Below are 22,202 nucleotides of genomic sequence, written 5' to 3'. Positions count from 1 at the left end.
TTCGAGGACGACGTTATTTTAGTCTTTTTATTATGTTTTTATGTATTTCCCGCATTTATCTTTGTAAACAATTTCATTTAAGTTTAAAGTTATGTTTTATTTTCAATCAATGGGATCCCATACCATTTATTTATGTATTTCAACATTTACCTTAGAGTTTTTTTAATAAAGTTGTGAATGTTTCTTATGTATGTTTTCTCGAAAATAGTGTCTATGCATACTAGTTTTAATGGTCCAAAGTCTTAGAATTAGTTGGGTCATTATAGTTGGTATCAGAGCAACGATTTATTCACATGAAGTTCTCCTTGATACACACGCTCAAGCTCCAAATCTAACCGCCAATGTAAGTATTTATGTTATAGTTATTATGTTTATGTGTATAGCTAACGTTTTAGCCTTTATGTTTTCAGTTAAGAATGAATGGCGCATTAACTTATGACGATATTCGAGCCATTAAGGCCTTGAAAAGAATTAAAGAACTAAGAAACATCGTAGGTGTAACGCCCTGGATAGCCAAGACCGCTACACTGTGTATTTGTAAAGGTGCAAGACTTGCTAATCAAGTCAAACAGTTAAAAACGTGAATTCTAAAGTCATTAAAGTGCTAGGGTTAAAAGGTTTTGGTCTCAAAAGATACTTACCATATAATTAAATATTTACATATGGGATCCCAAAAGAAATAGCGTTTAAAAGTCTATTTACAAAATTTCCAGTGTATAGACAACCACCAGCCTTTCTAAAGGAAAAACAGAAGTTTATGGTATTCCTGTCCCTGTCTCCCCTCAACCATGATGGCTGAGCAGTTGATCATGTGCATTATACTCTCAGAGCTCTCCAAATCAGGGCTGATCAAGGTTGCCCTTGCCTTTACCTGCACCACATAGCACCCGTGAGCCAAGGCCCAGCAAGAAAACATATCATATCACATAACAAGCAATAATAATATTTGGGTAACCCTTAAGCACGTTCATACACTTAACATACCACAATATCCACAAAGCATGGAAATTCAACAAGAGAGTCAGCTAATCATCACCTAGCTATACAGCATAACAACTCACCAAAAAATAATAACAAAAAAATCATATAATAGTCAGGGTCGACACTTTAAGTCGCACCCTTTGTTTACCCCACTGACTCCGGCCCGCTTAAACCGAGCTCAGTGCATAACATGTTGTCCTCAGCTACCAATGGCCTAGTCGCGCCCTGTACGCTAGTGTAAATTTCAGAACTCTTAGGCTGTTGGTTTACTTTTTACATGGCGTAATACCATCCTTTACAAAGCATACAAAATAGGGAACCCTTAGTCCCATTATAATTCCACAACCGGGTGTAGTTTTCTTACCTTTAATTCCCAAGTTCACTGATTACGAGCGACGCCTCTCGAGCACGATCAGCTTCCCGGGCCCTAGCTTAACACCTAGTCATAACCAAGATAGGGAGTACCATTAATATTCACGTTAATATTTCCAGGTGGAGTTCTAGCTTCCGGGACATCGAATTCCACCAATCAGGGTGGCGGAATTGATCCCGAGCACCCTAGGTTAGGTTCCCGCTCTTAAAACCCCCAAAAGATCAAAAATGCCCTTAAGGGTTGCGACCCCTGAAACCTAGCTGCGGCCTGCCCCTGAAACAGAGGCTAAGCCTCTCTGAAGACAGACATGCGCTGCGGCCCTGCCCTGTGGCGCTGCGGCGCTTCCCCACTACAGAGCCTCCTTGGCTCTTCTTTGCTTCACAGGGTCGTGGCACTCTAGGATAGAGCTGCGACCCAACCCTTCATGCCCAGTAAAACCACCATTTCTAGCCTCCCAACCTTGCCAAAAACCATCCCAAAGCTCCCTAATTCAAAAACCCATTGATCACAAGACTCCCAACATGGTTCTAGCAACTCATTCCAACAGAAACCTAGCTTAATAACTCATTAAAATCCCTTTTTGATTTCTCAAAACCCAGTAGCTCAAGAACTCTACAACCAATCATGCAAACTTAGAATTCAGACTCTAAATTACAAATTGAAGCTTACCTTCTTTGATGAACCACTACCTTAATAGATTCCTGAGCTAAAACCGAAGCTTCTTAGCTTTAATTCAATCCTTAACATCAAAACCATAAACACTTTCAATACTCAGCCAAAACTCAGAATTCTAATGCTCAGGGATGAGATTCAATTCTTACCTTGATCCTGGTTGAGTGTTCCTTGGTTAGAACTAAGCTAATCCCTCACAAATTCAGCACAAAACACAGAATTTCCAGCTGAATTCCCTTAGGTTTCAGTAGTTTGCTTAAGAGAGAAAAGAGAGAGAAGAGAGGAGCAAAAATGGGCCGGTTTGTGTCTTTTGTTCTACTACTTTATGTTTACTTAGTCTAATCTTAGCTAATTAAATCAATCCCGATGCTCGGGGTACCGAAAACGTCCCCGAGGGCGAAATGGTAAAATTCCCCAATATTCCTGCCTAGGCTTCCTAACCTCAAATATATCTCCATATATTTATTTCCATAACCCGATCAACCGAATAATCATCTAATAACCAAATTACCCCTTGACTTGCCCCAAGTCAAACATTAAGCCCTGTTGTGACTTCCCACTAACTAGCTCCCTAGGATCGCCTTGAATCACACGCTGCAGACTTACCCACATAATAATGTGGTTCTCACAAATATAACATATAATCACATTTACATTCATATAACCATACAAGCATGTTTATCATATAATCACACATAAGCTAATTATGCCCTCCCGGCACACTAATCAAGGCCCTTAAGCCACATTAGTGATTTTGGGTCGTTACAACTATCCCCTCCTACTGAGAATTTCGTCCTCGAAATCTCGGGATACTGATCCCGCATCACTATCTCTTGCTCCCAGGTCGCTTCCTCGACCTTGCTATTTCTCCATAACACTTTAACTAACAGAATCGTCTTGTTCCATAGAACTTTATCCTTTCGGTCCAAAATCTGAACCGGTCGCTCCTCGTAGGAAAAGTCTGTCTGTAACTCTAAATCCTCATACCTCAATACATGTGTCGGATCTGAGACATACTTATCCAACATAGAGACATGGAAAACATCATGAACTCCCGACAACGACGGTGGCAAGGCCAACCTATAAGCCACCTGTCCAATTCTTTCTAAAATCTTGAAAGGTCCAAAAAACCGAGGGCTCAGTTTGCCCTTTACTCCAAACCTCTTTACCCTTCGCAGTGGTGACACTCATAGAAACACGTGGTCCCCAACCTGGAACTCCACGTTTCTACGCTTAGGATCAGCGTTGCTTTTCTGCCTACTCTGTGAAGCAAGCATCCTGGCACGAATCTTCTCAACAACTTCACTTGTCTTCTGAACCATATCTGGCCCCAAATACTTTCTCTCACCCATCTTGTCCCAATGAATGGGCGACCTACATTTCCTTCCATATAGCAACTCATAAGGAGCCATTCCAATCATGGACTGATAACTGTTGTGATACGAGAACTCAATCAACGGAAGATACTTTCTCGAAGACCCCTTGAAATCAATCACACACGCCCTAAGCATATCCTCCAACACCTGAATCATCCTCTCAGACAGTCCATCAGTCTGAGGATGAAAAGCTGTGCTAAATTTCAGCTGAGTCCCCATAGCTTTCTATAGAGCTCCCCATAACTTGGAGGTAAAGATAGGGTCTCGATTAGATACAATGGACTTGGGAACCTCATGGAGACGAACTATCTCGCTCACATACAACTCTTCATACTGCTCCATTATGTAAGTTGACTTCACTATTAGAAAATGAGCTGACTTGGTGTATCTTTCCTCTATTAGCCACACCGAGTCACAAAGTCCCACTGTCATGGGTAGACCTCCCACAAAATCCATCGTAATGTCTTCCCACTTCCACTCAGGAATACCCAAAGGCTGAAGCAACCCTGCTGGCCGCTGATGTTCAGCCTTCACCTGCTGACATGTCAAACATCTGGCTACATACTCAACCACATCCTTCTTTATCCCAGGCCACCAATATAACATTCGTAGATCCTGATACATCTTTGTGGTACCCGGATGAAGCAAGTATGTCATAGTGTGAGACTCATCTAATATCTCTCATCTGATTCCCTCATCCGCCGGAACACAAATCCGCCCATGATATCGAAGCATACCAGCCTTAGAAATAGAATAATCCTTAACTATTCCTGCTAAAACATTCTGCCTAACTTCCTGAAGCTCTGCGTCTACCAACTGTCCCTCCTTGACCCGCTCTAGTAGGGTCAACTGCAAGGTAATATTGGCCAACCGGCCTACCACCAGCTCTATCCTCGCCTTAGTCATCTCATAAGCTAATTCTCTAGATATCTGAACAGAACTAAATAACTGCCTCGAGCCCCTCCGGCTCAATGCATCTGCTCCAACATTGGCTTTTCCTGGGTGATACAGAATGTCACAATCATAGTCCTTAACTAACTCCAGCCAACGCCTTTGCCTCATGTTCAGATCCTTCTGGGTGAAGAAGTACATCAAACTCTTATGGTCAGTGTATATCTCGCACTTCTCCCCATACAGATAATGCTGCAGAACCTTCAGTGCGAATACCACTGCCGCCAGCTCCAAATCATGGGAAGGATACCGCTGTTCATACTCCTTCAGCTGCCGCAATGCATAAGCTATAACCTTCTCATTGTGTATCAGCACATAGCCCAAACCCATCCTCGATGAATCACAGTATACTACAAATTTTCCTTCATCTGAAGGAAGACTCAGTACATGTACAGTAATAAGTCGTCGCTTCAACTACTGGAAACTGTCCTCGCACTTCTTTGACCAGATGAACTTCTGGTTCTTTCTTGTCAACTTTGTCATTGGTGAAGAAATCTTTGAAAATTCCTCTACGAACCACCTATAATAGCCTACCAACCCAAGAAAACTCCACACCTCTGAGGCGTTCCTTGGCCTCGGCCAATCTCTCACTGCTTCCACCTTGGACGGATCCACCTTAATCCCTTATGCACCAACTATATGCCCAAGGAAAGTCACCTATGGCACCCAAAACTGACACTTCTTAAACTTAGCATATAACTGGTGTTCCTTTAATCTCTGTAAAACCTGTCGAAGGTGTCGCTCGTGCTCTGCCTCCGAACTGGTGTACACCAAGATGTCCTTATCCTTGATCCTCAGCTGGTGATAACCAAATCGAAGATCAATCTTTGAGAACACCGTCTTTCCCTGCAGTTGATGGAATAAGTCATCAATCCTTGGTAAGGGATACTTATTCCTAATGGTCAACTTATTCAATTCCCTGTAGTCTATACACATTCTCAGAGTCCCATCTTTCTTCTTAACAAACAACACTGGAGCGCCCCATGGAGAGTAGCTAGGCCTGATGAACCCCAAATCCAGAAGCTCCTCCAACTGTATCTTCAATTCCTTCAACTCTATTGGTGCCATCCTATATGGTGCTCTTGATACTGGTTCTGTCCCCGGTGCTAGCTCAATAACAAACTGAATCTCCCTGTGTGGCGGAAATCCCAGTAGCTCCTCAGGTAATACATAGAAAAACTCACAAACCACCCTGGTCTCACTCGGCCCCGCCGGCAACATCTTGGTAGTATCCACAACACTAGCCAAAAAACCTATACATCCACACTGTAACAAGTCGCTGGCTCTCAATGCAGATATCATGGGTACGCAGGGTCCACATACCGCAGCCACAATAACAAAAGAATCCTTGCCCTCAGGCTCAAAGGTCACCATCTTCTTCCTATAGTCAATAGTAGCCCCATATCTGACCAACCAATCCATCCCTAAGATCATATTGAATTCCTCAATATCTAGCTCAATCAAGTCAACTGAAAGCTCCCTAATATCAACCATCACTGGCAGTGCCCTAATCCACCTCCTAGAAACTACCAGTTCCCCAGTAGGCAATAAAGTCCCAAACCCCGCAATCTGATACTCACTAGGTCTACACGGTCTATCAATCACTTTACTAGAAACAAAGGAATGTGTAGCACCAGAATCAATCAATACAAAAACAGGAGAGCCAGTGCTAGAAAGCTGACTTGTCACTACCAAGGGACTAGCCTCGGCCTCTGCCTGCGTCAAGGTGAACAATCAAGCTGGAGTCAAGCTTTCCACCTTTCCTGCTTCCCCTTTCTTCACTGTTGGGAATTCTTTCTTGAGGTACCCCACCGCGCTACATACATAGCAAGCCTTGGCACGAAATTCACCTTGATGGCGTCTTCTACACCTTGGGCACTCTTAATAACTCCTCCATGGTTCACCGCTACCCTGACGGCCGCCCTGACAACCCTGACCCCTCCTATCAGGACCAACAACGGTCGAAGTGTCAGGGGTCTTTCTCTTGAAATCTCTGGGGCCTCCGCCCCTACCTGATCTAGAATAAGGAGGCACCACTCTGTGGCCCTCGCGCCACGCTGTACTTTCCTTCCAAATTTTGTTTTCCACTTCCTCAGCGGTAAGAGCCTTCTTAACGGCCTGGGCATAAGTTGTTCTTCCAGGTACCATTGTAATCCTAACATCCCGGGCTAGCATAGCATTAAGCCCCCTAATGAACCTGTCTTGCCTAGCTGCATCATGAGTCTATCAAACTTCAGGGCATATTCTGTAACTGTCATGCTGCCCTGAACCAACCCAACAAACTCATTAACCTTTGCTGCCTTGATGGCAACATTATAGTACTTCTGACTGATCAAATCTTTAAATCCTTCCCAGCTCATGCGGTGACATCCCTGGTCTGTGAGGCCACTTCCCACCATATTCGGGCATCCTCTCTCAACATATACGTGGCACAGGCCACTCTGTCATGTCCCTCTATCCTCATGAAATCCAAGATAGTAGTAACCATAGTAAGCCATTACTCAGCCTTCAATGGATCAAGTCCTCCCTCAAAGATTGGGGGCTGCTGCTTTCTGAATCACTCATATAACGGCTCCCACCTGTTCCCAACCTCCCCAGACTGTACAACTGGTACCACAACAGGTGGTACAATAGGGGTAGCACTCCCTGATGGAGTCTGCTGTCGCAACAAGCGAATCTATTCATCTTGACTCTGTAATCACGCTTGCATATCTGCCATAAGTTGCTGCCAGTTCTCAGGGACTGGCAGAGGAATTTGGCCGTGGTCATCACCCCCGGTCCCAGACCTAGTGACGGCTAGTCATGTAGATTTTCTTGGACGCATAGTTATCCAAGTCAATCTGCAATCAACAACTTGGCAATCAGACCATGATGACAGGGTAAAAACTTCTCCATAATCCACCAAAGGAATATAACCAATCACAAACAATCAGAATATAGGCATTTATCCACATGCACCGGCTGCTAATAAGCATGCCCCAACATTACCACACAACAACTAAGATAAAAGCATTCACCCATACATAATATGCTGTTAATCATCCAAATATTCATTTACATGCACATCGATGCTAATAAGCATGCCTTAACATTTATATATAGCAGTCAAGGGCTAGGCCCTATCAGTGTCTCATTCTTCCTATTAATCCAATAAATAACATGATTCACAATTCATTCCAAACATACAAGCATATATACACATATACACATTACCATGCCATGAATCGAGCCTGTCTCAAGCAGCGAATGTACATGTCCAGCCGGTCTTCAAGAACCCTTAAACCTAGGACGCTCTGATACCAAGTTGTAATGCCCTGGATAGCCAAGACCACTACACTGTGTATTACTAAAGGTGCAAGACTTACTAATCAAGTCAAACAGTTAAAAACATGAATTCTAAAGACATGAAAGTGCTAGGGTTAAAAGGTTTTGGTCCCAAAAGATACTTACCATATAATTATATATTTACTTATGGGATCCCAAAAGAAATAGCGTTTAAAAGTCTATTTACAAAATTTCCAGTGTATAGACAACCACCAGCCTTTCTAAAGGAAAAACAGAAGTTTATGGTATTCATGTCCCTGTCTCCCCTCAACCATGGTGGCTGAGCAGCTGATCATGTGCATTCTGCTCTCAGAGCTCTCCAAATCAAGGCTGATCAAGCTTGCCCTTGCCTTTACCTACACCACGTAGCACCCGTGAGCCAAGGCCCAGCAAGAAAACATATCATATCACATAACAAGCAATAATAATATTTGGGTAACCCTTAAGCACGTTCATACACTTAACATACCACAATATCCACAAAGCATGGACATTCAACAAGAGAGTCAGCTAATCATCACCCAGCTATACAGCATAACAACTCACCAAACAATAATAACAAAAAAATCATATAATAGTTAGGGTCGACACTTTAAGTCGCACCCTTTCTTTACCCCACTTACTCCGGCCCGCTTAAACCGAGCTCAGGGCATAACAAGCTGTCCTCAACTACCAATGGTCGAGTCGCGCCCTGTGCGCTAGTGTAAACTTTGGAACTCTTAGGTCTTTGGTTTACTGTTTACATGGAATAATACCATCCTCTACAAAGAATACAAAATAGGGAACCTTAGTCCCATTATAATTCCACAACCGGGTGTAGTTTTCTTACCTTTAATTCCCAAGTTCACTGATTACGAGCGACGCCTCTCGAGCACGATCAGCTTCCCGGGCCCTAGCTTAACACCTAGTCATAACCAAGATAGGGAGTACCATTAATATTCACGTTAATATTTCCAGGTGGAGTTCTAGCTTCCGGGACATCGAATTCCACCAATCACGGTGGTGGAATTGATCCCGAGCACCCTAGGTTAGGTTCCCACTCTTAGCCCCTGAAACCTAGTCGCGGCCCGCCCCTGAAACAGAGGGTAAGCTTCTCTGAAGACAGACATGCGCTGCGGCCCTGCCTTGTGGCGCCGTGGCGCTTCCCCACTGCAGAGCCTCCTTGGCTCTTCTTTGTTTCGTAGGGCTGCGACACTGTAGAACAGAGTCACGACCCAACCCTTCATGCCCAGTAAAACCACCAGTTCTAGCCTCCCAACCTTGCCAAAAACCATCCCAAAGCTCCCTAATTCAAAAACCCGTTGATCACAAGACTCCCAACATGGTTCTAGCAACTTATTCCAACAGAAACCTAGCTTAATAACTCATTAAAATTCCTTTTTGATTCTGAAACCCAGTAGCTTAAGAACTCTAAAACCAGTCATGCAAACTTAGAATTTAGACTCTAAATTACAAATTAAAGCTTACCTTCTTTGATGAACCACTTCCTTAATAGATTCCTGAGCTAAAACCCAAGCTTCTCAACTTTTAAAAATCCTTAACATCAAAACCATAAACACTTTTAATACTCAGCCAAAACTCAGAATTCTAATGCTCAGGAATTAGACTCAATTCTTACCTTGATCCTGGTTGAGTGTTCCTTGGTTAGAGCTAAGCTAATCCCTCACAAATTCAGCACAAAACACAGAATTTCCAGCTGAATTCCCTTAGGTTTCAGTAGTTTTCTTAAGAGAGAATAGAGAGAGATGAGAGGAGCAAAAATGGGTCGGTTTGTGTATTTTGTTCTACTGCTTTCTATTTACTTAGTCTAATCTTAGCTAATTAAATCAATCCCGAGGCTCGGGGTACCGAAAACTTTCTCGAGGGCAAAATGGTAAAATTCCCCAATATTCCCGCCTAGGCTTCCTAACCTCAAATATATCTCCATATATTTATTTCCGTAACCCAATCACCCGAATAATCATATAATACCCAAATTACCCCTTGACTTTCCCCAAGTCAAACATTAAGCCCCGTTGTGAATTCCCGCTAACTAGCTCCCTAGGATCGCCTCGAATCGCACGCTGCAGACTTACCACATAATAATGTGATTCTCACAAATATAACATATAATCACATTTACATTCATATAACCATACAATCATGTTTATCATATAATCACACATAAGCCAATTATGCCCTCTCGGCACACTAATCAAGGCCCTTAAGCCACATTAGTGATTTTGGGTCGTTACAGTAGGAGTGCTAAAAAGAATCACTCGAAGACTACTCTTATTCCATAGGGAGATAGGTAACCTCCAAGAAACTAAGAAAATCATGATGAGAGCAACAGAGCAATATGTTTTAGTAATTGCAATTTTTAAAGATTATCCTATTGTAATTGCAACCTTAGAAGATGTATAGGAGACTATAGATGATGAAGATGAATTACCAGTAGCTATGATATATTATTTTCTCATACTTAGGTTCACTTCTAAGATTGAATTCCAATTCACAAATGAGCAAAAATATAATTTTTTAACAAATCTTCCTCGAGGGCATTTTGAGGCTCAAGATAATGATGACTATGAGGAGATAGATGATGATATGTTAGATAAAGGATCAGATGTAGAAGATCCCGATTTTTAGAATAGATTAGTTTCTTTATTTATTTTATTTATTTGCATTTATGATTGTAATTAGTGAAAATTGTTTTCCCAAATAAATATCATTGTTAGTTTGATTTTCTTTTGCAATCATAATAAATAATAAATTTAATAAATAATGACTAAGTTTGGTGAGGGTGGATACAAATCAATGGACCGGGTTCCATATTGAGAGTTAAGGGACCATAGTAATGGGAACGATTTTTACTAATCCTAGCCCTCCCTCAATATGGTGAACTTTGGAACAACGATGAGTTTCGAGCCTGAGAATTTAGTCATACTGGATGATTAGAAACAGACTTAGAAAATAATAAAGATGGCTTATTTTTCTAAGTATAGAAACCCACTCTAATGATAAAGAAGGCTTATATAATTTTCATAAGAAATCATAATTAATAGGTCCGAGTTATGTTTGTTTAGATTAAGTTTTTGCCTTAGAGCCTATTAGGGTAAAGTTCTAACATGTTTTTCTGAACTGTTAGAACTCTCCTGAAGATGTTGCTCAGAAGGTCTGCTCACATCAATGCCAGTGCCTCCAACGCCACTCCTGAGAGAAGTGAAGCCCCTCCGGTTCACAGAAGGGGAGTGCATGCTACTGCTAACCAAAATGCGCCGACGCCTCCGGTTGACAACACTGCAGAAATTTCCAGACTACGACATCAAGTTGAGGAATTACTGCAGCAACAGTGACAACAGGCTCAGCCTCAGACTCAGCCTCAGCCTCTGCCTCCACCGCAACCACAACCTCAGCAAATGGCCCCAGCACCCCAACAAGTTGGTCCATATGGGGGATGGCCAATTGCGAACTATGCACCATACCCAGCTCAGTACATGGAGCCAGTTTATGAGCGGTTTCGTAAGAAACATGCTCCAAACTTTGAAGGGACAATAGACCCCTTCGAGGCAGAAGAATGGCTTAGAAATGTGGAGCTGATCCTAACGCACATGAATCTCGGCAACGCGGACTGCATATCTCGCATTTCTTCTCTGCTCAAGAAAGATGCTAGAATATGGTGGGACTTAGTTCAGCAGACTCACGATGTCGCAACCATGACTTGGACTAGATTTGTGGAGCTGTTCCACAAAAATTACTACAATTCGGCAGTCATTGCTTCAAGGGTCGGGGAGTTCGATGGTCTGAAGCAAGGGAGTTTATCAGTAACAGAATATGCTCGGCAGTTCGACCGATTAGCCAAATTTTCACCAGAAATGGTTCCAACTGACTTTCTTAGGGTGACCAAGTTCGTTAGAAGACTTTGACCAAAGATCGAGCTAGGGGTTAAGGTCGCAAACCCAGGAAATACTACCTAAGTCGATGTTCTAGAAACGGCAATAGAAGTAGAAAGGCTTTAGGCGAATGTTAGTAAAGAGGAGGCCAGTAAGTCGGAGCCTAAACAACCAAATCAACCTCAGAATGGTTGAAACAACCACAACAACAATAGCAATCAGTCCAGCAACAATAACGGTCAGAAAATAAAGCATCCTGACAACAAGTAGTCCGACAACAATAAAAGGGCACAGACAAATAATGGAGGTAATAGACCGGGCTATGTAGAATACCCGCAATGTGCTAAGTGCCAAAAGAAACATCCTGTTGAGTGCCATGCAAACACCAAGGGATGCTATAACTGTGGTCAGGAAGGCCACCAAAAGAGGGAGTGTCCCCAGCTCAAGCTAGAGGGGAAAAGGGATGACAAGATGGTTCCTGCCAGGGTATTTTCCTTAACCCAAGGAGAAGCTGATGCTAGCAATAAAATGGTCACAGGTCAGGTTTCTATCCTCAATAATGTATTGTTGTATTATTTGATTCGGGAACCACTCATTCATATATCTCATTAAGAATGATAGAAAAGTTACACAAACCTTCTGAAAGATTTAGAACTAGATTAGTAACAGAGTTGCCTTCGGGCAAAGTAGTTCTATCATCACAGATAGTACGAGGAGTACCGATCAAGATTGTGGACGTAGAACTAGAAGGAGACCTGATAGAATTGGAGATCAAAGACTTCGACGTGATACTAGGCATGGACTAGCTAGCAAGGCATGGTGCAACTATTGACTGCAAACGCAAGAAAGTGACGTTCGAGACTCATGACAGCCAGAGACTGTTCTTTATGGGACAAGTTTAAGGACTGCGCACACCGCTTATATCATCTCTCAAAGCCCAGAGGATGATCGAAAAAGGATGTCAAGAATTCTTAGCCAGCGTCACAGATGTGGTAAAGGAAACACCACTTAAGGTTGGAGACGTTCTCATTGTAAAGGAATTTCCAGAAGTATTTCCTGACGACTTACCAGGGTTGCCGCCGACTCGGGAAATTGACTTCACAATCGAATTAGTACCGGGAACCAAGCCTTTCTCCTAGGCACGATACTAAATTGCACCTACCAAACTCAAGGAGTTAAAGATGTAGCTACAAGAACTCCTAGAATTGGGTTTCATTAGACCAAGCCATTCGCCATGGGGAGCACCGGTTCTATTTGTGAAGAAAAAGGATGGAAGCATGTGGATGTCCATAGATTACCGCTAGCTGAATAAGGTGATGATTAATAATAAGTACCCGCTACCTCGAATTAATGACTTGTTTGATCAACTCTAAGGTGCGACCGTATTTTCAAATATTGATTTACGGTCCGGGTACCATCAGCTCAAGGTACGAAAAGAAGATATTCCTAAGACGGCTTTTAGAACTCGTTATGGGCATTACGAGTTTCTAGTTATGTCTTTCGATCTTACCAACGCTCTAGCCGTGTTTATGGATTTAATGAATAGGGTCTTTAAGGACTACATGGATAAATTCATCGTAGTGTTCATCGACGATATCTTGGTGTACTGAAAAGACGAAGTCGAGCACGAGGAACATTTAAGGATGACCTTGTTACGACTAAAGGAGCATCAACTCTACGCTATGTTCAAGAAGTGTGAATTTTGGCTTTCGCAAGTAGCATTACCCAGACACATAATATCCAAGGAAGGAGTTGTTGTAGACCCATCTAAGGTAGATTTTGTGAAGGACTGGCCAAGACCAAAGAACGCTTCAAAGGTAAGAAGCTTTCTGGGATTAGCAGGTTATTATCGGAGGTTTGTAGAAGGCATTTCTAAGATAGCCACTCCGCTTACCAACCTGACCCGGAAACAACAAAGGTTCAACTGGACTAATAAGTGTGAAGATAACTTCTAGTTACTTAAAGATAAGCTGTGCTCAGCATCAATAATCTGTGTACCGACACCTAATGACAAGTTTGTAGTCTACTGCGATGCGTCGAAGCAAGGGTTGGGTTGCGTGCTATTGCAGAATGACAAGGTGATAGCCTACACGTCAAGGCAGCTGAAGGAGTACGAGCAACGCTATCCAACACACGATATGGAGTTGGCAGCAGTGGTCTTTGCGTTGAAAATCTGGTGCCATTATCTTTACAGAGAACGATGTGAGATTTATACGGACCACAAAAGCTTAAAGTATTTATTCACTCAGAAGGAGCTCAACATGAGGCAGCGCAGGTGGTTAGAACTACTGATGAATTATGACTACGAAATCCTATACCACCCGGGAAAGGCAAACGTAGTTGCTAAGGCGCTAAGTAGGAAGAGTTATGGAAGTCTAGTAGCACTAGCCGGAATAGAAAAGTCGCTACAGCAGGAGCTGATCAGTGCCAAAATAGAAGTAGTCATCGGTAAGCTGGCTAACTTGTCTATCCAGTCATGTCTATTAGAAGAAATATAGATTGAGCAAGGGCATGATGACACATTAATAGCATATATGGATGCAGTTAGAGAAGGTAAGGCCATAGATTTCTCAATATCAGGTCAAGGGTTATTGAGATATAAGGATCGGGTATGCATGCCAAATGATCAAAGGATTAAGATTAAGATTTTAGAAGAAGTGCACAATACCCCATACTCAGTTCACCCGAGGTCGACCAAGATGACTCACCACATTAAGGCAATATATTTGTGGCCATGAATGAAGAAGGATATAGCGGAATTTGTGTCTAAATGTTTAGTATGCCAGCAAGTAAAAGCAGAACATCAACAGCCTGTAGGCTTATTGCAACCACTTAGCATACCATAATCGAAATGGGACAATATAGCCATGGATTTCATGACGGGTTTGCCACGAACGAATAAGCAGCATGATTCAACGTGGGTAGTAATAGATAGACTAACCAAGTCAGCTCATTTCCTGCCTGTTAAGACTTCATTTACAGCAGATCAATACGCAGACATTTATGTCCAAGAAATAGTACGATTGCATGGAACCCCTAGGACAATAGTATTTGATAGAGGATCGCTGTTTAGATCGAGATTTTGGTACTAAGTTACAGCAAGCCATGGGTACTAAGTTAAGTCTTAGTACCGCATTTCATCCTCAGACATACAGTCTTAGTATCACATTTTGTGTACTTGATTTCAAAGGATCATGGAGTAAGTACTTGCCACTAATAGAATTCTCCTACAACAATAGCTACCAGTCAACGATTGGGATGGCACCTTATAAGTTAATTTATGGAAGAAGGTGTTGATCGCCGTTACATTGGGACGAGGTAGGAGAAAGGCAGCTTCTTGGTCCCGAAGCTGTTAGAAAACCTCAAGAAGCAGTAGCACTGATTAGAAAACGTATGCTCACTGATCAAAACTGTCAGAAAAGTTATGCGGATGCCAAGCGGCGTGATGTGGAATTCAAAGTCGCAGATCAAGTCTTCCTAAAGATATATCCTATGAAAGGTGTGAAGCGGTTTGGAAAAAAAGGCAAGCTTAGTCCCCGATTTATAGGTCCTTTTGAGATATTGGACAAAGTGAGAACAGTTGCATATAGATTAGCCCTACCGCCAGCTTTAGCAGATAGCCACAATTTTTTCCACATCTTGATGCTGTGTAAGTATGTGTCAGACCCATCTCACGTCCTCAAGTATGAGATGATAGCATTTCAGAAAGACTTAAGTTATGAGGAATGACTTGTTAGCATCCTAGATAGAGGGATAAAGGAGTTACAGTCCAAAAGTATTCCAATAGTCAAAGTCCTATGGAGTAGTAGTTCTGAACAGGAGGGGACGTGAAAGTTGGAGGAGAACATTCAAGCTCAGTATCCGGAATTGTTTGGTAAGTAAATTTCAGGGACGAAATTCTTTTTAGTAGGGGAGAATTGTATAGTCCCAGAATGTTTACTCAACTAGCTAGTTAGTAGTAGTTATAGTATGTTTATTACTGTGGATTTTTGTTCAAGCCGGGACATAGTTGAACACTCGTAGCAACACTCACTACAAGAAAAAATGATTTTAATAACACCAAAAATGTGTTATCAAAACATACCATAACACTTTTTGATGTGTTAAGACCGACCGACTATGTTATCGTAGGTCAAGGTACTTTACATAACACTTTATCATTGTTATACAGATGTGTTATTATATTGTCAACGATAACACACTTTCTGTGTTATTTTAATAAATAGATAAGTGTTTAATTATATTATTTATAGTCGATTATATAACACATTTCAATACTTATAAATTTGTGTTATACTACACTTTAGTATAACACATTTTTTGTGTTATACTACACTTTAGTATAACACATTTTTTGTGTTATACTACACTTTAGTATAACACATTATTTGTGTTATATAATGAAGTTTGCATAACAAAATTCTTTACATAAAAAGTATTATTGTAATAGATATTATAACACATTTTCCGTATTATTTTAATATTTAGATAAGTTTAAATTCTCATTATATAATCATTTATATAACACCAATTTATTCTATTATATATATTTTTTTTTTATATAATTAAAATTAGCTTTCTAATATATACTAGCATCATCAAATGAACTTGATTTTCAAATAACAAAAAGTAAAAACATTCAACATTGTATTAACAATCAACAAATTAGTTTAAAACATTCAACACTGTCATCAACAACAAAATGTTCTTTAAGTATTCAAGTAGTCTTAAATATTCAACACATTGAAAAGTCACTACTTTTAGAACAAAATATTGAAGAGTTTAATTTTTTACATAATAACATGTCAAAATTTGAGTAGTTGCACACTCCTACAGTACTATTTGATAGGAAAAAAAACATGCAATTGAAGTTGCTTCATTGTACCAGCCACAATGATCTGATCTTCAATTCCAATTCTAGCAAAACCAACACACTCTGTGTCTTCAATGCAGACTGCAACGCAACATAATACAACAACATTCAATGTTAAATTGATAAACTAAGTCTGATTTAGTTCTTTGAAATTCAAAGTTAAGACATGAGCGAGTTATAGAGTAATAGTAGTAGTTATCATTACCAGATTCTACTTTTGCTTGCACAACTTCCAGGAGCTGCTCAATGGCAGTCTTTATTGTCATGTACCTAGGTGGTTCATACTGCTTCTTCGCTCTAAAATTAAACAAGAAATACAGAGAAAAAATGAGAACATGCATGCATTAATTTAAAGAGCATTAATTTAAAGATCCAATCCTAGGAAGCCACAAACAGAGAAAAACTCAGAACCTGCATGCATAGGAAGATCATAAAATTTCTAGGAAGTACGAAGCATAAATGTAGAAAGACAGCTCTGACGTACTGACCTGCTCAGAAAATAAAAGTGTTACTCAATTATCAACACATAAAAAGCATAGAACAACAAGATTCAATTGCAACTACAAAAGCAGAAAACATAGAAACAAATGACCAAAACTCCAGACAAGAGAACTCCATGTAACATTAAACACCATTCAACATATAAAGAGCAGGTTAATTGCTAAGGCAATTGCTGATACGCAATTGCCGAACCAGCTGTAACATACACAGCACAAAGTTCGTACACACAAAGAAGAGCAACAGCTAAAAGTAAAAGAACAGCAACAGCTCTTGTAGAAGTAAAATTCAGTGAAATGTGAGTGAAACTTTCTGAAGTCAGGTTGCTAGACATAAAAATAATATAATTCATCAAAAGCTTCATCACAATAATGTAATAGAACTTTAACAAGGCCAATTAACCATTTAATATAATTTCCACCTGAATGGACCCACTATAGATTAAAGATGATGAAATGGGATAAGGAAACACTGCAAAAAAAATCATTAACCCACTAAGAGCAACTTAATTTTATTAGTATAACAACACAAAACCAGAACAAAAACCTACAGAGAACTAATTTACTGTAATCAGTAAGTGGAATTTATGGAGAACTTTCCGAGCCCATAACAGAAACCATAACAAACTTGAACCATCAACAGAGCAAAACTCATGAAGCATAAACTAAGATGCTACAGTATTAGTTAACTTATAACTTGAATAAAAAAAAATCAGACAAATAATCACAAACAAATTGATTTTAGATAAAAAGGCTAACACAGAGAGCTTGAGAGAGAGAGAGAGACCATACCTCGGTAGAGAAAATAGAGACAAACAAAAACCAGATTACCTCCTCGCTACTATTTTTTGAAAAATTAGAGAGAAACAATGCACACCTAGGGATTCTCCAAATCAATGTTAATAGAAATAAAGATGAAGAAAATGAGATGAATAATCGGACCCTAAGGAGTTCTTTTAAATATATTAAACTTATTCACTCTTCAAACATTACTATATGCTTTATACTCAAAGGATGATCAGAAATTCGTTCTCTTCAACACCAAAAGCTAGTTTCTTATTGTTACTAAAATCACTCCCATAAAGAAATAATATAAATCAAGAAAAAAAAAGAACAAAGAACATAGAGAGAAACTAATTTCAAAGGAAAAATAAAACAAATAATGTAATTAAATACAAGAATTGAAACTTATCACATTTGAGAGTAAAGGAAACCAGGAAACCAGACCTATGCAACTCAGGAGAAAAAGAATGGGAAAGGGAAAGGACAATTCATACTAACTAATTTATCACCCTATATTCCATAAGAAGAACCAATATGAAGAAACAATTCATACAGTTTGTACTAACTTCTATCCCCATTTATTTCTTATCTAAAGACCTAGCAAGGTTAATTCCTTTCTGTAAAGTTCAATACAAACATAGCATTGATGTGTAAATAGCTTTGGAAAAATTCTCTCTGTGACAGGTAACCAACAGGGCATCAAGTATGGCATCCAAATTAACAAGTAGAATGTGAATATGGCTGTTAGAGGTCCTTTATGAAGCCCATCCTATTCCTCTTATTCTCCCAAAGTTTCTCTTTTGTTCTAAGTTGGAAGTGGGAAATGTGTTTAGAGTTAGGTTATGGGAAGTTTAATGGAGGGGCTTTTCTCTTTTTAAAATCTCTTTCCCTGGTATTTTCTTATCTTGGGGTGATAATATTTCTAATCTATGTAACACTACTGAGTTTTGCTTTCACTAGTATTTTCTTATTTTGGGGTGATAATATTACTTTTGCTTTTGCTGTAAAATACCATGAGTATCACATAAACAACCAAGTAAAGTGAACAGCAAACTAAACTAAACCAAAGAAAGCAATGAGAAAGTTATATATGCAACTAGCTACACAGAGAACAGAGGACAAAAGATACAATAAGAAAGTGGAGATAAAAAGGCTAATGAAAGCAAAAGACAGATTCAAGCCCAAAATTCAAGCCTTATCATATTAAACCACTCACAACCCCTTAATGAAAGTTTATAGTCCCTAAACAATAACCATAAAACAAAGACAATCAGATAAATAACCAAGAAACCAAACCCCAAAAAAGAACCCTTGGATCCAATATTGTGGTTCAGCTACCACAATTCCACACATAACAAATGTACAAATTACATTAGTAGAAAAAAAAGAAAATTATGCAGAACGTAAAAGGAGAATTCAAGGGTTAGCTACATAACAGAAAGTTAAAGTACAATGCAATATAGTAGTTGTGGCAACCATGAGCAATTGTTATATGTTATTTAATATACGTCAAAGATAAATAGATAAACAAGAAAATATATATAAATATAACCCATTAATTTTTGGAGTTGATATAACATATATTTTCAAAGATATTTTTGAAAGAAATGTGAATGTGGGTCACTAATGCAAAACAATAATACAACTAACAACCAAATAAAATGAACAAGAAAGAAACATGACTCAATCCAAACAAACCATGATATCATATATGGCATGGGGAAGAATATACATAACCCTATAAAAGACACTACAACCAATTCAACAAACCCAAATTTGAGACTAAGTGGCATGGCAAAGAAGATGCAGAAAGGTTATGTAAAATCCTACTATAGAACCAGTGAGGTTCTCTTATTTTATGAAATTAGAGCTCAATATAAGGCAAGCATCTATAATCAAATATTAAAACTAAACACAATAAATGAGGAAAAATATGGTCTGATATATGACAATCACTTTCAACTTGCAAGCATCTTAAATCTAGGCTCCCTTGGCAATATATAAGAATAAAAATATAATAGAAACATTAGGCCAAATGTGGAGTAGAAAAAACAAGAAAAGAGAAATAATTGAAGTAAATGAGCAAAAGATATAGAATGGTGAAGTGAGAAAGCAAATATAAATTACAGAAGTAAATACAAAAACAATATTATATGGCTTAATATAAAAGGAACAAGAGTTCCAATTGGCCACCGACTTTATTAGTTAAAGAAAAGTAAAAAATTAATTGTCCTTAAAGAAAACTATGGTCTACAATACTCACTGTTCTACCAAGAATAAATGCAGTTGTAGCACCAAATTTTTGCACCAATAGAATCAGCAACGAACCCCAAAGGCAACCCAAATAGATAACCTCCACCTAGCTGTAAGAGAAAATAAATAGCACAAATAAAGCATTGATAAAAATAAAAATAAATAATAATACTAACAGATACACTTTCACACTTAAACCAAATAAGTTGACTAGACAGACTTTATTCATTCAGAGTTCTATTTTTTTTTTTGGAGGGGGGAGGATCACTGAACAGACAATTACATACTTTATTAAACAGAATATGAAGGTCCAAAATAATGTCATTGTTTTAGCTCTGCAATAAGAATTAGTGACTTTAACTTACTGTAAATATTGACTTGTTCTACTTGCCCCACCTTTGCCCTCAACTCTCTGACATGGGAATATTGTTTTCTCAATAGATCCCCTTTTAGTAATACAACCAAAATTGTACAAAATTTAGCTAATCTAATTTTCAAATAATAGAATAGAAGACACTATATAATGACAATTATTAGGCACTAGACAAAGAAACGTGAAATGGGGTAAGAGATTATCTTAAATAGCTTTGATCTTACTTGGCATTTAATACATAATTAGCTAATATATCTTATGAGGCACAATCTGTATTAGATATATTATATACTTCTCTGCAATATAATCCATTACATACTAATAATAATAATGCAAACATCCCCACCCAATCAATATCATCAATATCAGATTTCACATCAAAAAATTCAATAAAATGTATCAGCTATTCAACATTGTTGCTATTAGTCTCACATACCATCAATCCAAGTTCTGAAGTAGTGTTAGAAACATGCTCACCAAACTTAGCGTTTGTAGCAGCTACACAAATTTTGACTTTGATAAGATGTTCTTAAAGCCGAAAAGAAAAAGAAAAGCAATGTCAATCAACTTATAAGATAATGACAACATTAAATATATATACATAATATCCATATGTATACTATATTTCTACTATCGTCAAATGACAATAAATATAACAAAAACACAATTAAATTATTCAAATACAACAAGATAAGAGAACTGCATGTATTGTAGTGATTCTTCCTCATTTAGAGCTAATTTCTGCACTAAAGGATTCAATTTATTTGATGAAGACCAGAGAAAGAACAGTCTTTATAGCACAAAAGTTACAAAAATTCAAGATCAGAAAAGTATTTAATTAAATTGCAATGCAATAAATCAAAGTTGTTAATAATACCTCCAACTTAACTCTTTTATTTAGGAAAGAGAGCTGAGCAAAGCATCCATATATAGGACCATAAATACTCCTAAAGAGATGAGATAACACAAGCTAATAACAAGATATAATGCAGATTCTTTACGAAATAAAAACCATAAATGTATATAATTTGACAATCAAAATTATTTCAAAATATAATCTAAACAACAAGCTAATAACAAGATATAATTTGAGTTTGATGTGCTTCTACAAGGTTCCAACAACTATGCATTCCTTCCCCTCTTCTAATTCCAAAACAGTACATACTGCAAAACTCAACAGGAGAACAAGATTTATGAAAGCCATAGCTCGAACAGAGAGCTAAACATCAACAGAACTAAATAGAAAAAACCTACAAAGTAGTAATAAAAATAAGCCTCTTTGTCAGCCTCTTTATGTGTATATATACCTCTTGTAATTCTAACTCAAACCAGAAGAAGCAACAACAGCAGAAGAGAATGATTCACTATTATCAGCCTCTTTATGTGTATATATACCTCTTGTAAATCACTATCCAAGAACAAGTTTAAGGATTCGGAATGCAATATTAATGAGAAAGACGTCTACCATAAAACAAGCAATATTTAAATCATAATCATGAAGGCTTCTACCATGAAATTCAGATACTTTCTTGGGTGCAACAAATATAGGCACACAGCAAGTATTATTACAAGTACCTAGTTTAATACAAAGAAAGAGAAAAGGGAACAAATTACACAAACATACTAGGTATTACTAAAAATACTGTGAAATTTTGGAGTTTCAAAGACTTATCTGCTTCAAGGACACAAAACCTCAAAGCAGACTTTATTTCCAAAAGTCACTCAAGATCTTATTACATGCACTTGGGAAGAAACACATGACACAAGACTTAAAAATGGGGAATGTGTAGAGACATCCATTTATGCACCCATTCTTATGCCAAAGCCTAAATGTACTTTATTTCTTGCAAGCTAGTCATAGCATTCTGTCAGAG

Source organism: Humulus lupulus, chromosome 6 (genome assembly GCF_963169125.1).
Source record: "Humulus lupulus chromosome 6, drHumLupu1.1, whole genome shotgun sequence".
NCBI lineage: Eukaryota > Viridiplantae > Streptophyta > Magnoliopsida > Rosales > Cannabaceae > Humulus > Humulus lupulus.
This window is presented reverse-complemented; position numbering follows the sequence as displayed.